The sequence below is a fragment of the Homalodisca vitripennis genome, chromosome 4, assembly GCF_021130785.1.
Source record: "Homalodisca vitripennis isolate AUS2020 chromosome 4, UT_GWSS_2.1, whole genome shotgun sequence".
Lineage (NCBI taxonomy): Eukaryota > Metazoa > Arthropoda > Insecta > Hemiptera > Cicadellidae > Homalodisca > Homalodisca vitripennis.
In genome coordinates, this window is record NC_060210.1 from 7,752,761 (window position 1) to 7,769,250 (window position 16,490).

The 16,490-nt window shown below is 34.0% G+C and overlaps 1 non-coding gene across 1 annotated transcript; it reads left to right on the plus strand.

Moving 5' to 3' along the window:
• Window positions 1–373: 373 nt before the first annotated feature.
• On the plus strand, window positions 374–514 carry LOC124361627. Its single transcript, XR_006922372.1, has one exon. It is a non-coding gene; the product is annotated as a U4 spliceosomal RNA (small nuclear RNA).
• The last annotated feature ends 15,976 nt before the right edge of the window (window positions 515–16,490 follow it).

The window sequence follows — 16,490 nt, forward strand, 5'->3', positions numbered from 1 at the left end:
AACACGGAAACATCCACCGCTCTGGGAGCGCGCCACCAGTATTTAGTGTGCATCGCCGCCACTGTAGCGCTAATATCGCCTTTTGCTACTGTCATTCCGATAATCACCGCAAGGTAGCATTACCGGTGGCATACCGTACATGTACTTGTGGTGATCATATTTAGACCATATTAACTATAGTAAAGTCAAAATTCATAACAGGTTTTACTTATTCATATTTTAATACAAGTATAATTATTAGTAATTATCATACAGAATAGGAATTTGTTATTTTTATGGAAAAGGTTTAAAATGAGCTTTTGAAAATTTGCCCTCCCATCCGTCACTCGGCGTTTTCTTTTATAGACTATCCGTCTAAAGGGAATGAAATGTTAACTTTGCGCAGTGGCAGTATCGTAACCAATGAAGTTCATCTGAGGTGCGATTATTGCTTATTGAAAACTTTTACCAATACCCCGCCGTGGGGGCGTGAAATATCGCCCGCACTGGCAATTTCTGGAAGCCTCTACGGAGGCTTATAACTTGTGATGGGAAGAACGGGATTTCGGAAAGATCCGTTCGGATCAGCAGATCACAAACTTCACTCACTCTATTAGTTCAAATAATACATTTTGCTTGTATTATAAAAAATATAGTAAAAAATTGATTTTATTGTTTTAGTCCTGTATACGAAGGAATGTAACTAATACAAAAAATTATCGTTAGTATTATCTGTGCAGTAAAATAAATGGTAAAATTTAATGGTTCAAAATAAGTGAAATACAATAGTTGTTACTTGTAACTGTTGTCCATAATAATAAATTGATTTTAAACAGTTTTCTTCTATGTCTAGCAGATCATAAAAAAACTACGAGATCCGAAGAATGTTAAACTGGCTGGCGACTTTTAACTCATGGGTCGCGACGCGATGGTTTGTTCGATCAGGAGTCGACTCACCAAATGACTGGATCCCAGATCATTTCGTGACCCGGATCAGTGAGCCGGTTCTCTCAAGACCTGCGCATCACTGTCTCATAACCTTTAATTAATAGTTGCTTTGGGTAAGCAAGTTTGAAAAGTTAATTCTTCGAAGCTACTATATAGAGTCAAGGTCAAAATTAATTTTATCAGAGCGATTTGCAAGTTGAAAAGGCACTGCGGTCGTTAGCGCGAATATAATATAAGATAATTTGGGATACAAGAGAGAAGTATTTTACTGTATCTTCCACAAAAACAAACCAAAATACGTGAATGACAAACGCTAAGACATGTTTCTGTAAGCTATTAAAAATTTATTAAACTAATGAATGCATACATTATATTACAGGGCTTTATAATAGAAATAGATTACATGATACAATAGGATCCAGTAGCAATAAACATAAACATCAATAAATAATAAGCAATAAACATCATGTCTGTTGTGTACGTGTTACGGGGAATCGGAATAAAAGACTGAATTAGTTTACATCATCGACTGTGCTCGGTTAAGGTTGGAGGGTAACTGAGAGAGAGACAAGGGCAGGACACTGGAAGTGGTAGTGGTGGTATGATCTGGTGGCGTGATGAGAACAGCCAATGGCATTTATTCAAACTGATCACCCCATATGACGTCACAGCATCATACGATCATACAGTTGGTCTTTGGCTGTGGCTTTAACTTGCCAGTAACAATTTATAATATGTATAATAATTATTATTATAATTATTATTGTAATTCAATACATTACATTTCCTCCCTTCCAAATTCCAAAATAAATTGAATTCACACAAGTCATAGATAAATTAAACAATACAAGTATAATAATAAATATATAATAAAACACATTTAAAATATAAATAACACATATCATTATTAAATGTCATCCTTAAGTACTGTAAGTTATTTACAAGTTTAATTTCTCTACAGGTTTCCTAATACGAGTTGGGTATCTGTTTGTATGATCAGCTGTTCTAGTGACAGGAGAAGGAACAGCTGAGGGGTAGAGAAAGACGTGGTCTAGAATGAGGGGTAGTGGATGTTGACATGGAGAGGTATGATGCGGTGAGGAGGGGGAGAGACCAGCTGATCTAGTGAGGTCAGTGTTTACTAATTCTGACTGGGCTTGCAGTTGGCGGACACTGAGCGCCTGTCTCACGCTCCGCAAACTGTACGGTCCTGAGATGGTGGAATTTGACTGTCACTGTCAACAATACTACTGTGTAGTCCTATCAGCTGATCATATGTCTACTCCAAATTAAACCAGTTTTTGTCATAACAGAATACATCACATTATTTAACTGTTTTATTACAATGCCCTCTATCCATTTGTCTTTAGAGCGATTATCTCTCTAATACAGATTGATTAGGAATAGAATTCTCGTTTTTTTCTACCGCCAAAATATTCTTTTTGTTTGTCCTGTTTTAATTGCACAGTTCTGGCTACATTAGGTCTGAGTAAATCTAGCCTGCATCTTAGTGGTCTATTGAACATTAATTTGGCAGGTGTCTCGTTAGTAGTACTATGAACGGAGTTTCTGTAATCAAATAACATCCTATTCAAGGCTACTTTAGTATCAATATTTTCTTGAAAAGCCAATCTTATTTTACGTTTAGCATACCCGAGTTCTCTCAGCCTGACCATTAGACTGAGGATGATAAAGCTGGTGAAAAATGTATGTCTTATACCATTAAGTTGCATGAAATTTTTAAATTCAAACTGAGGTAAATGGTGGTCCATTATCACTATGGATAGTGACAGGTAATCCAAATCTAGAAAATAGTTCTCTTAACTTTCTATTAGCTAGCTTAGCTGAAGTAGAGCCTACTTCAAATACTTCCAACCACTTAGTGTAAGCATCAATTACTACCAAGTAGGTCTTATCTTTGAAAGGACCCAAGTAATCAATATGCAATCTTTCCCATGGTATAGATGGATAGTGCCAAACATGTAGATTATTCTTACTAGGACTAGAACGTTCCATAAGACAGGAAGAGCAATTGTTCGCTAGGCTTTCAATGTTTTCATCTATATTTGGCCACCAAATATAGGATCTTGCTACTGACTTCATTTTTACAATTCCCAAGTGACTCGCGTTGTAACTCATTTAATACGTAGCTACGCAACTTGTTAGGAACAACAATTTTATATCCCCACATAACAATGCCATGCTCAACTGTTAGCTCGTCCTTCCTTTGGGAAATAAGGTTAACAATTCCCTATTCTCTCCTGACAAAAAATTTGGCCATCCGTACATCACATAGTTATGTATTTGTTTTATAATAGGATCATTTTTGGGTTTCAGCTTTTACATCTTCAAAAGTTAAAGGTACTGAACTTTCAGCGATTACAGTGTAAATAGGTACCTTTCCACCTTGGTTCATTGTTATTATTTACAACGTGTTTTAGTGCTTAATGGTAAGCGTGATAATGCGTCTGCGTTACCATGCTTTTCTGACCTTACATACTGTACATCAAAATTGTATCCACTTAAAAATAATGCGTATCTTTGTAATCGGCTTGCTGCGAAAACAGGTAAACCCTTTTTTGGTCCAAATAATGCTAATTAAAGGTTTGTGATCAGTACACAATGTGAATTTTCGGCCCATACAAATATTGATGAAATTTCCTTACTCCATATACTACTGCTAAAGCTTCCTTATCTATTTGTGTAATATTGACATTCTGCTGGTGATAAAGTACGAGAGTGGTATGCAATAGGTTCTCAACGCCTTCAGGGGTTATGATACTAAGTACGCAGCCCAGCCCTGTCGAGCTTGCGTCTACTGCTAGTTTTACAGGCAACTTTGAATCATAATGCGCCAAAACTGGTACTTTAGTCAAAACATCCCTTGACATGGCTAAATGATTTGAGACATTTTTCATCAAAATCAAATGGCACGTCCTTTTTTTAACAAGTTGTACAACGGACTCAAGATTGTTGACAAATTATTGATAAAACTTTTCCATAATAATTTACCAAAGCCAATAAAAGCTTTGACTTGAGTGACAGATTTTAGGTACAGGTGCTTGATTTATAGCTTTAATTTTAGATTCAGAGGTATGCAGTCCATCTTTATCGATACTAAAACCAAGATACTCGATTTTGTCTACAAAGAACGTACATTTAGCCTATCTTTCTTTACGGTAAATCCTTTTTCACTCAGGCGTTTACAAACCTCTTGCAACCTACTTACATGAGTTTCGTTATTAGGTGCGGTGATAAGAATATCATCCATGAACACTGATATGCCTTCTAAATTATGCAAAGATTGTTCAATAACTCTTTGAAATATGCCTGGGGCTGATGAGATTCCATAAGCATTCTACAATATGAGAAAAAGACCCTTATGCGTGCTAATTGTACATAATTTTTGTGACTCACTGTCTAACTTTAATTGCATATAGGCTTGACTAAGATCTATTTTTAGAGAAACGTTCTCCATGCTGTAAATTTGCAAATAAATCTTCTATTCTAGGTTATAGGGTACTTGTCTACTTCTAGATACTGATTTAGAGTAACTTTAAAGTCTCCACATAGCCTAATTTCACCGTTCTTTTTTTTAATACTGGTACAATGGGCGTTCCCCATTCCGAGCTGCTTACTGGAATTAACACTTGTTCGTCAACTAAGCGTTGTAGTTCTTTTTCTACCTTACTTTTCAATGAGAATGGTATCGGTCTTGCTTAAATACCTAGGTCTAGCATTTTCTTTTAGATTTAGTTTAATGGTTCGCCTGTATTACTGACCTAGTTTCTCAGTGAACACTTCTGGAAATTGATTAGTTAGCTCGGACGTCATTGTCTCGAAATTAGCCTTGTTATCTATAGGTCTGTTTATAACACACAAGTTTATTTTTTAAACGAAATGTCAACTCCCAGTACTTTAAGCCAATCACGACCCATTAAAGGATGTGAACCTCCTCTAATCACATACAAATCTAAGCATTTATGTATTTTCTCTTAGCAAAACATCAACATTAACTTTGCCCACAGGTATAATAGGATCATTAGTGTACGAACTCAAAGTTAGGTCGTTTTCTAACAATTTACAAGAACTAAAATTATTTTCATAAAAATCCTCACTACACACTGTGACACTAGCTCCAGTATCAACTTCAAATATGGTTTTCTCGACCTTGCACTAGGACTTTAATCTTAATTGGGTCAACTCTAATTCTTTCACCGTGAGTTTTCATTTACTTTAAATAAATTCTGTATGTCCTCGACATAACTCTCAAGATTTTCATCACTCTGAACATAATTCTTAGAATTATTTGAATCTGACAGTTCTGAACTATCATTTACAAAATTATGTTTCTTATAATCTTTGTTTTTCTTGTTTTGAAAATTAGACTGATAAGATATAGATACCTTTCTTAACTTTCGAAAAGCTGATTGTCTGGTACCGGTAACTTACTAATTTCAGTAGATCGACATACCTTAGATATGTGATTTCTTTTACCACATTTGTGACACACAACACCAAACAATTTGCACTGCTTCCTATAGTGACCACACTGCCCACAGCACGTACACTGCACCTTGACTTCGTGCCTTGCGTTGTAGCTCGCGCTGCCACCGCTGCCGCCGACTCTCACATGTGGGTGGTGATGCGCTGCCATCCGCTGGACCCGGCTGCCGCCGTTCACTGTCAATGCCGCCGCATTTCTTCTCCGCCGCTTCCACTGAGCAGACGATTTTCACAGCCTGGTCGAAGGTTAGGGTGGTCTCTCCTAACAGCCTCTGCTTGGTCGACTCACTCCTGATGCCGCTCACCAGTCTGTCTCTGAGATAGTCGTTGAGGGATGCGCCAAACTCGCAGTATGCAGACAACTTCTTGAGGCTGGCGATGTACTCTGCGACTGATTCTCCTTCCTGCTGATTCCTTTTGCTGAACTTGTACCTTTCAGCTATGAATGATGGGCTTCGGGTACAAATGGTCCTGAATTAACTTCACTAATTCATCGAACTTTTTCACTGAAGGTTTTTCCGGCGTACATAAATCTCGTAACAAACTGTACGTTTTCACACCCACGACTGTTAGTAACGTACTAACCTTTTTGTCGTCACTAATACTGTTACAGTCAACGAATAATTCAAATCGTTCAACATACGAATTCCAAGTTTCGGCACTGTTGTCGAAGTCACCGATTCCGCCAATAATTCCCGCCATTTTTACTGTTTCACTAAATAAAAGACGAAATGTTCCAATTTACGACCTTGTCTTCCAACATCAAAATGTACCGATTTTGAGTCCACGTGACGCCAAACTACAGACACAATTCCTCCCACTATAATTTTCGGAGAAATTATTTACGCACAATCGAACAGGTTGCATTGCACTCGCGGGATCGCATTAATACCTCGTCGCCAATTGTTGTGTACGTGTTACGGGGAATCGGAATAAAAAGACTGAATTAGTTTACATCATCGACTGTGCTCGGTTAAGGTTGGAGGGTAACTGAGAGAGAGACAAGGGCAGGACACTGGAAGTGGTAGTGGTGGTATGATCTGGGTGGCGTGATGAGAACAGCCAATGGCATTTATTCAAACTGATCAACCCCATATGACCTCACAGCATCATACGATCATACAGTTGGTCTTTGGCTGTGGCTTTAACTTGCCAGTAACAATTTATAATATGTATAATAAATTATTATTATAATTATTATTGTAATTCAATACATTACAATGTCTTAGAAGAATCTTTATCAGTTTCGTATTTATTTTTATAAACAGTATTATAAATCGGCCAACCACAAAGAAGGTTGTATTATATGTGCAGCTTCTGGCCTTGAATTCGAGATTTAATTTACTACCACCAGCAGTATCATCCACCAATATTTAGTTTGCAATGTTAGTATTGTCGATACTGTAGTAATATTTATTCTGATTATTTTGGACCTAAGCAACAATTACAGAATTATCTACCCACAGTCTTAGGTAAATCTAGTAAAATTATATTGCTATCGCTTTCGTGAGGATATATTTTTATATTGTTAAGACTTTTAACATTCTGAACATTGAAGCACTATAACTCAAATGTAAGTGTTTGTTGAATGTAAGGTGGCTCCTAGAACACAATAGAAAGCGTAAATTAGAATTAATTAAAATTAATCTTAGTACGGAGATAACACTTACACACACCAGTATTAACTAATAAAAAGTTTCAAGATGGGTGTAAATTGAAAACTAGACTATTCCTATTAGAAAAATGCATATCAGTACTATCTCGACTATACCTCGGCATAATATAAATATGACACTTTTGGAAACTTTGAGCAGTATCAAATAACATTTATATTGGACTCTTTTTAATACTCTTAATGTTTCAAGATGGCGGTAATCCAAAATTTAGAAAAGAAATGGATGCATCTCAGCAATCTCGACATGAACTTAATTTATAACTGTCTGTACCTGAAACAAATCCACAAATTTTAATACCGCCTACACCCTCATAACTAGTTTAATCTTCAAATTAAAAATTTAAATTTAATGGAGTTAAACACATTTTGAAGATGCCACCTTTAAAGACTGACATAACATCAGTGTTAAGATTAACCATCCAATCTAGTAACCCAGTCTCTGACACTCTAAATTACCATTGGTGAATAGTTAACATCTGATTGACTGATATCTGAATCTTTCTGTCTTATGCACTGACATGCAGAACAATTATTATAAGAAACTCCAACAGAGATTGATCAATGAAAATGTTGGTATTTGATTCTGTCTTCACATCGCAACCATTGACTTGTTAAAGATTTTGCTATACTCTCTTAAGGAGAATAAGATCTCTCATCCACCTTTCAAAATTTGTTTAAGAAAACTTCATCTTTTGATACAATATTTGTTAAGTGCAGTTAAAATAAATATAACAGATTATTTCACAGTGTTAAAATTAATATTCATATTATCAATCTGTTTACACAAAAATACGTTTTTACGTTTTACGTTTAATTTTTTGAAGTATCTATTTTTTACACATAATCTATTTATAGTAGGAAGATTTGATTCAATTTGAATGTTGCGTTTAGCTCCAGTTCACCTTCCTTTTATTGCAGTGTCCGATATCTGATGTTATCTCAGACTTGACTTCTGGGATCTGGAGTAATGTTCGTCTGAAAAACTCCATAGAAAGTCGGCAACGAAGAAGTTCAAAACGAACCTTGCTCTACTGTGCTTGAGATTGAGTCAGAAACATCGTAGTGCACTCAATTGTTCACCAGATGAGACTGTCACTTCATCTTTTTATAGGTGTCTGTGATGTCGAAGATGTATAGGTCTGTTTTGAGCTTCATCTTCGTCGACTTTCTTTGGATCTGACGAACATGACTCCAGATTCCAGTAGTCAAGTCTAAGACGGTGTCAGATACCAGACGCTGCAGTAAAAGTAAGATGAACTGGAGCTAAACCCAAAATTCAAATCTATTCTTTAGGTTGCCTTTTTTCTATAATGAAAAGTTAGATGTATCACAAACTTTTTAATTAGTAACACGATTTAGTGACACATCAAATCAATGAGTGAAATCCTAATCCAATAAAAACATGTGACCCACATTTTAAAGTGAGAGTATCACATTACGTTATAAACACTAAGTCCAGTGTATTACACTGAACTGTTTCAAGCATCCTGTGTATAAATTGTTTAATCTTTTAAATTTCCAACCTCATATTTTGGTTCCAACAGTTCTTTTCCAAGTAAAATATGAATTCAATCATTTTGGAAATAAAAATCACTCAATTTAATGTTGAAACGCTGACCAATTTCTCACACTGCAAAAATGGTCACTTTTTTTTAAAACTAAAATAGAGAATATAATATTTTTATCTATCTGCCTATATTTTTGACAACAGGGGTAAACAAAATCTTGTAAACAGTCTTTGATTTCAATTTAACTCGTTCAGCTGTTGGGTTGGGAGTTACTGCTTCAAAACTTGAGCTGCTTCCACGTTTCCATTATGGAAAAAGGAGCAAAATAGAAAAAAGCTGTAAAACAAAAACAAAGGGTTTTAATCAAGTTGTACGGAAGCATTGTTTTGTTTGTATTAATTTAACAGTTTAGATGGCAGAGAAATATTTTTGTTGCATACAAATTGCAAAAAGTGCCAATCCTTATTTCCCCATCATTTTCCATAGAGATAAAATTTAATGAATAGCATTAGATTTAATCTTTTTGTTCTCTTATTCAATTGGTGTTGCCATTTGAGACTTTTTAACTATTCCAAACTTCCTTGTTTTTATAAAAGGAGCAAAAACTAAACAATTGGCAATTTGTTTAATGAATGTTGTCAAAAGCTTTCAATTTTATTTTCACAATTCAAAAGTCAAAATTATGGGGGTCATTTATTTCCTCCATGAATTTATAATATACACATAAACTACTATTTTCTGTACGATACAGTTCTGTGCGATAGTACGTAGAAAGTCACAACTACGTACTTATTTGGTGATTGGTATCCGTTAACACACCTAGCACCTCGATAAGAATAGTGATCATTTTACATTGTAAGCAGAATTGTGGATTGTGCAATTCGTTGATGAAGCACCTTATTGGGACATTGCCCAGACCGACAGCAGACAGACAGACAGACAGACAGACAAGGTAGCTTCTACTGGTGTATTAGTGGTGAGATGGTCTTCTTCTGACTTGGGGAGCAATATAATATTCAATGTAAGTGCCTGTGTTTTAATTACTAATAGTTTAGTAAGGCATCGAACATTTTTATAAGAGCCAAACATTACCTCTTACACTTTCAATTTTGGAGCCTAATTTTATTTTTATTTCCACTTCAATGTTAGTGGCATTTTAAATATTTGTTAAATGAATTTTCAACCGTTGATGGGAATTGGTTATGTACAGAATGAGTGAGTGTGCCCCGAGTAGTATCTGAGGCCCATTGATATTTAAATAAAGGCATATTTCATAGCATTTAATTTTCATTTCATTTTACATTTAAAAAGATACTTTAGTAGTATTCCAGTGACTAGTGAAAAAAAGGGACTTTAAAGGAAGTATCGAACTGTCTATGTACTTTTAGGAGTATTCTACTAGTATTGGGTCAGGATCAGGGTGACCAGATGTCCGTTTTTAGGAGGACGTGTCCTCTTTTTTAATGTTTTTCCATCTCTTTTCCTGGCTTTTGAAAATTATGTAAAATGTCCAACTTTTTGGGGAACGCTTAAATAGTAGCATCACTTTAAAAAAACTTTACCGACTTCCGAAGATAGACCATGGAAAGTTATTGCAGTGCACACGTAATGGCATGGCATGTGAACTGCTGTTAGATACAGTTGTATGTTGAGTGTTGTCTATAGTGTCACTGACTCACTGTTGTTTCTATCCGCTCAGCTGCACTGGCGCTACTACCCCTCGATTTTCTATTTATGTATTATGAATGGTTCATTTTGTCATAGTAGTTATATATTTTTCCGTTATAGCGATAATTTATGATATATGTCTGTTAGTTCAGCTGTAATAATGTAATGAATTAATGCAATGAATTAATTCCAATTATTTCACAAAATTTATATTTAATATCATACTAAAATTTTGGGATGAAATTAGTTATAATTTTCAAAGAATAATTTTTACAATAATCAATTCTTACGCTATTTACATACAAAATAATAGCCTCAAATAAAACATTTACCCATCAATATATTCTTTAATGATATTTGGATAGTAAAACGAATCTAATTTGAGTTTTTATTTGCATTATAATATGCTCAAATACAGTACTAATTTATGATGTGTGGTTTTTAATAATGTATAAATAAATGTTTTTCGCAAAGTTTATAAAAATATTTAATACTATCCTTCTTTTTTCTTTAATGTCTTCCTTTTCAACCCCAAAAGTCCTCCTATTAGGAATTTACGCCTGGTCACCCTTCTTAAGTCACGAGGAAGTAAAACAGTTCACTTGTTATTCCCAAAAATACACCCCTTAAAAGTTTTCTCACTTACAAAGTTTCAATTACTTTGGTTAACGAGAGAATACTAAAACTTAGAAAATAAAATGCCTTTTTTATTTTAACAGCAGAGTTACTGTGGTTTGATTTTATAGTATCCAAATTCCAAAACGTCCTCTGATATTTAATAATTTTGATATAAAAATGCACATATGGTGTTTACATAATTCAGAGAAGCGTGACATTTGCCCTAACTGGTAATAACACTAAGTGACATTTCACGAATATCCTTCAGCAAAAATCCAGAGCATTCCATTCAATCCTGATTAGACAATCATATAATGGAGACTTCATAACAAATATAAAAATGAACTGTTTTCAAAATTATGCAAGTTATATCAGTAAAGTTGTACATGATTGTTATTTTGGTCAAACAATTTATTTATTAACTTAAAATTGTGAGAAAGGTAATACTGATTCAATAATCAGATAGGTTCTCTTGTCTCTCAATTCTCTGAAGAGAACAAATATTAGAAAATAAGGCTTTGTAGCTATTTGTAACAGTGGTGTATCCAAGGGGCTACCAGGGAGCAGAATCTACCTCTAAACTTATAAATTATGCTAAATAAATTAGATTTAAATATTAATTACCTTAATGACAGCATGAAATGTTATGAATTTATTACCAAATAAAGTTTTCATTACTTTGCAAAAAAAGCAAAACAAAAAACAAAATAAAGAGCAACAGAAAATGATTATAATAACCTGATGAGACAATGAGAAAGTCATTGACAAAGAAGCTCAAAACGAACCTTTCTCTTTTACTCCACTGTGCTTAGAGATCGTGTCAGAAACATAGTGCGCTCAGTTGTGCACCTGCTGGGACAATGAGACTGCCACTTGACCTATTTATAGGTACACCGCTGATGTCAAAATGATGCAGAGTTCGTTTTGAACTCCTTTGTTACCGACTTTCTTTGGATCTCTTGAGAAAAATGAGGCTCCAGGAGTCAAATCTGAGACAGCGTCAGATACCAGACGCTGTAATAAAATGAAGGTGAGCTAAAGCTAAACTCAACATTCAAATTGAATCAACTCTTCCTACCACAGCTGCGTTTTGTGTAGTGTTTCTAGACCTGCCCAACTCTTGTAAAGATATTTAATATACACCACTAGTTTCTACTTCAGTGGAAGCATTACTCATGTATACTGTGTTTCTGAAGAGAAGCTCCTAGTTACAACTTATTCTATACTTGTTCAACTTCCAAAGATGTTCCACTACATGTGTTAAAGCTTTGAAAAGTTCGTTGAATTGTTTCCCTAATTTTCATAAAAGACATACTTAACGTAATATACATAGGGCGGTACTAATTAATAAATAATATTACATAAGTATAATACATAATTATTAAATATTATAATACTAATTGCATTACTTTTATTTGATATAATTATTACTATTCAGATTTGAAAGTACACCAATACAACACCAGAAATAAGAGGGGTACAATTAAAAACCACCACATCTTCAAAGAAGCCCAATTTTAAGAAAAAACGGTTATAATATAAATAATAATAAAGACAAGGTATTTACGACAAAATTGGAAGCAGATTTATAAAGCTATATTCTTTGGAGGAATTTTATGATGGATACTATTGCGGGGATAAAAATATGGCAGTTTCAATTGCTTAGATAAGTAAAATAATATTGTAGCTGTTTTAATTTTTAATTTGCTGAGCAGTAGAAAAGGCTCGAAGGGTAGAAACATTTTATTTCTGTCTATCTGTCCGCATGATATTTTAAGAATTAACTCACTTAATATTTTCCATGGGGCTTCATTGAGAGCTGCCATTTATTCAGTTTTTGTATTGCTGGCTATTCCTTGAGAACCTCAACGTGGGGATTGTCTTGTCACAGTAAATCTGCTCCAAATCAGTTATTTATTATTCGATTTAAATAATTTTGGTGTCATTAGATTTGTGATAAAATCCTCTAAAAACTCTTATACTTGCAACGCTTAAGAAAAAAAGATAATTTTTAACATATTCAAATTTAAAAGTTTTAATGGCTTTTTCAGTAAACTGGTCTTGTTACTATGATTTGAACCAAATTTGGTATAATTTAATTTATTAATTTTTAAGATGTTAACTTTTTATAAAAAATACACGCAGACAGACAGATGGGAAACTAAGCATCGGAGACACATGTTCATATGGTGAAATATGTTTGTCTTGGCCTGAGCAATAACGTGGTATACCTTTGTTCAGAGAGTTACAGGACACTGTAAAAGCAAAAACGCTTTTGTTGAAGGTGCATATCACTCCATGTGATTTGCCTGAGCGTCAAAGAACATTTTTACATTGGTAGGGAACTGTGATAGTGACAAGACAATCGCAGAATAAATAAATGTGTAAAATTATACAACACTTTAACATGTGATATAATATTACTGCAGCCTAACAAAATAAGCTATAGCTTGAAATTTTTCAACTTCAGTAAAGCCTATTATGCGACATCTGATACGGTTTATTTCTACCTTGTTTAAGTAAACACATCATATTGAAAGTTAAATATGTAATTGACACTATTCGATTGTGCATTGTGCAAGGAGTGAATACCAATATTTTAAATTTGAATACATTACAAATAAGTTAATAGACATACAATTAAGAAATGCATTATTAAACTTAAAGGTTATTAAATTTTATTTTCAGAAACTTACAGTTTTTATTAAAATTTCAGAAAAAAAGGTGATGCAAATGTTTTAGTTTAAGTTATGGATGTTACGTTAAAGTAATAATTAGAGGAAGGAGGATACAATATATTCTAAAGAAATGCTAAATTACATACAAAGGCTTGTGAAATGTGTTTAAGATCCATATTAAATTCGTTAAATCTAGAAATCTAAGAAACAATATAGTGCACAAGAAGAATTAATTGTACTAATTTTACTAATCATTGCTGGGTGTTGATAGGATCAACGCGCAATAAATAAGCATCCCCAAATGTGAAGTTGTCCCAGAAATCTTAAAAATTGCTTTAATTTAAAACATGTTTTACTGCAATTCAATTTAGTTTTAACATTAATCAATTCTTTACTTTAAATGTTGAAGTAAGTGAACTTTTACTAAACATGATCAGCAAAACATTAACAAGGGTTGTCTGTTTGGATCGAATAGGGTTATTTATAGTTTGATGTATAATCACTCAATTATATGTGGAACACCTTTGCTAAATTAATCAGCGTGCAAATTTGTGTTCTGAAATCAATACGTGGTTATTGTATAAATTAACTTCCTAAAATAATAACTCATGTATAATTTAATAGTTGAGATGATACGCATAACTAATACATTTTATTTAGACCAGAATTGTTAATTATTTTAAACTTTAGATTCTAGATGCAACATATACAAAACTCTCGTCCATGAAAAAAACCTAGAGTTGATTTTAAAATATGTATTTTTTTTAAATATGTAAGAGGTAAGTTTAAAAATAATAATATTTCTCACCTTTTGACCAATAAATTGAAATGAGAATCAGAGTTACAATGTTATTTCTAAACAAAACAGGGGAATAATTTTAATAAGTAAAATAATATTTTTAATAGTAAAATAATAACTGGTTTGTTTTGCAATGCAAACATCAGATGTTTTATTTACTCACAAATTACAATATATTATATATGAGGAGAGGGGATTGGAGTCTAACGGGACATAAATACAATGTTACCACCTACACATAATGTAGCTATTGTGGGAAAGGTTGATTCAAATTTGATGTCAAAACAATGTAAAGAGTTAATTTTGAACTTTTTCTTCACTGAATTTTTTTGATCTCTTCTAGACTAAAACGATTCCAGATTCTAGGCATCAAGTCTGTGACAATGTCAGATTCCAGAAGCTGCACTAAGAGGAATGTGAACTGGAGCTAAACTGAAAATTCACATTGAATCAACCCTTCCACCATAACTATGTTATGTGTAAATAGTAGGTGTTGTTATACGACATTGTGTATATGTTATACAAGATTGGAATATGTTCTTACACAACGTTGAATAAAATAGTATTGTTATATAATCAGTGGCGTGACTAGAAAGAGTAGGGGGTATGGAAACCCTCCAGAACAATTGGGGGGGGGGGGGGTCCAGGAGTCTCCTTCCCCAGGAAATGTTTGAAATAAAGACCCTAAAATTGTTATTTTATAGTACTTCTGAACTAATAAAAGGAGGGCTAAGATCAGGTGAAAGTGAATAAAGTTTACAGTAAAAGCAATCAACCACCAATCACCAGGAAGCTCTCTGTCATCCGTTGGAAAAATACAAAAGAGAACTATTTAAAAGTTTGGAATTTTTTTTCCTTTCACTTTCAATAATGGTAAAATGGCAAAAGAAAAGTATTCACATCATCTATTGCGTTTTTGGAGCAATTGAAGTAATTTTCTTTGTAATTTAAGGGGCGTCCGGGGGCCATATGCTGCGCATGTTAAATTAGTCATTTTAAGGTACACATATCTCTAAAACCTTACAACGTAACCTACTCTAATTTTTTTTATTTTGTTATGTATGTCTTTTAGAGTATTTATGGCACAGGAATTTCTAAAATAACTTTATTTAGGTATTTTAACCAATTTTTCTAAAATTTACTTTTTTTATTCGGAAATTTTGAATTTGCAACCATGTAGAATTAGTGTTAGGTTTTAAAACCAAATTTCCTGTGCTGTAAATAAACCCCATGAAATTGTGAACAAAACAAAACAAAAACTATACTAATACCTCGAGTAATTTGGAAGATATGGGTACCGAAGTGTAAAAAAACTAGTTTTTCGGGAATTCCATTTTTTCTAGGCTATAACCTAAACAATAGTGACTCATGCACCCTGAGTGCATTCCTGCTGCATAGGCTGGGTTTTCTGGATCCTCCTGCTCATATATATCCTCCAGACGTCTTTTAGCTGCCTCCCGCTTCTGGCGACACTTCTTTTAATCTCTTCCACCGCCTTTTGCGCCTTCCTTATACTCATCTTGTTGAATCGCTTCATAACCTCAACACAGTTTTTGCCTGGCATTATGCCTACTTTCTTGAGTACTTCACATTTTAAGAATGTTTCCTTTGTTGAAAGAGGCAATGACTTCATAAACACCAAACTCAAGGGTCTTTTTCATAACTAAAGTCGATTTTTGAATACGCAACCACACCACATTGTTTAGCGATTCGCTCGGATTTTGGGTCTGTCCATGAAGACATTTCGCCAGCAGCGTGAGGTTAGCCAAGTGCTTGAAAATTTGTTTAATCTGTTCCATTACTACAGGGGCAATGTGGAAGTGTTCAATGTGGTCATAGGCTTCTTTCTTCTGGATAGCTGGTTGGTATTTGCACCACGTATCAGCAATTTTCGGACACAAACTGTGCGCTGGTTCTTCATTTGTTGAAATGAGATGGAAATACTCCGCCCAAACAGCCCTCTTCATATTTTCCAGACTGTCAACATTTATTCTAATGGCTAGCCCGTAGTATAATTGAATTTCATTTATAGCCTCAAGAGTCAACCTACCTTTCCCCCTAATAGTTTTATCATCGGGAATTGTAAACAACACAATTCACAAAGCAAATAA